Consider the following 1,259-nt stretch of genomic DNA (forward strand, 5'->3'; position numbering starts at 1 on the left):
TTCTCGCTGCGGTGGCACGGGCCCCGCGGCAAGAACGAGTCACAAAGACCTGGTACGCGCACTCTGTCCTTTTGGACCCGCGTCCTCATAGACGCGTGAGCAGCAGCGCAGGTGCGCGCGTAAAGAGCTGCAAAACTGCGGTCCCTATAGGGATGAGAGACTCCTGCAGTTACAGAACAGTTTGGCCCCACGCTGACAGGGGCCCAGCGCAGGGGCCAGAACGGACCCACAGAACACCCGGAAATAAATGAAAAAACTTTAACTCTGTGTCTGAATTCTCACCAGTTTCAGAGCCAAAAACTAAACTTAGGACGGTCCATGACCAAGAAAAGCAGCACCAACAACTCAAATGAGCATAAAAGGAGCTTTTTTTCAGGGAGTTTTTCAGCCACATTGTGGTTCAGGTTCTGGGAAGGATCTATCCCTCCATCAGGCCTGCAGAGGTCCAGGTTCTGTGGAGGATCCATCTCTCCATCAGACCCGTTTCCACTGATCTTCAGTCCAGTTCTTGGGTCATATGACATACCTCAGCCTTTTCTCCCTCTTTTTCTTCCTTAAGAACGGCTTCTTGACAGCCACGTTTCCATGGAGACCATCTCTGGTGAGGCCTGGGCCAACAGTAGATGAAGGTCCATATGCCTCTCTCAGGTCCTGGTTCAGGTCGTTGCTGGATTTCAGATCCTGTTCCTCTGCTGTAGAGTTTTTAGTCTGGACACATCATCCCTGATGCAAATGGAGACAGACGCTCCGAATATCTGAGAGCAATCAGGAACCAAATGGTTAACAAAAGGAAAATTCAAATAATCCATCAGGTGCAGATTAGTCTTCTTTTGGACGGACTTCTCAAACTATGTGTCCAGTAGAGGGCAGTGTGGAGCGCCACCATCTCTGGACATCACGGCTGACGGTCAGGGTTCAACATTTCTGATTGATTGATGAAGGTAAACAATGAACTTCGTTGTTAAGAGCAGCTGAGGTTCAGATGAAGCCACCTCTCTGAGACGGCTGTCACAGGAACACTTGAAAGGCCCCAGAGCCGCTCCGACAAACACACACTTCTCAACTAAAACTTCAATAGCATTCCCCAGAGGCTGCACCACCTTGAGTCAACATGCCAGCGAGCTCTGAAAAGACGAGTCGGCTTCACAGAGGATCTGAGCCGGTGCTGGTCAGACAGACCGGTGGACGTTTAAATGAACTTTTTATTCAACCTCCAAGGTTTCAGCTCGGTGAGGAATAACTCACAACAACAGCCAATA

This window comes from Melanotaenia boesemani, chromosome 24 (assembly GCF_017639745.1).
Source record: "Melanotaenia boesemani isolate fMelBoe1 chromosome 24, fMelBoe1.pri, whole genome shotgun sequence".
NCBI classification, from domain to species: Eukaryota; Metazoa; Chordata; class Actinopteri; order Atheriniformes; family Melanotaeniidae; genus Melanotaenia; species Melanotaenia boesemani.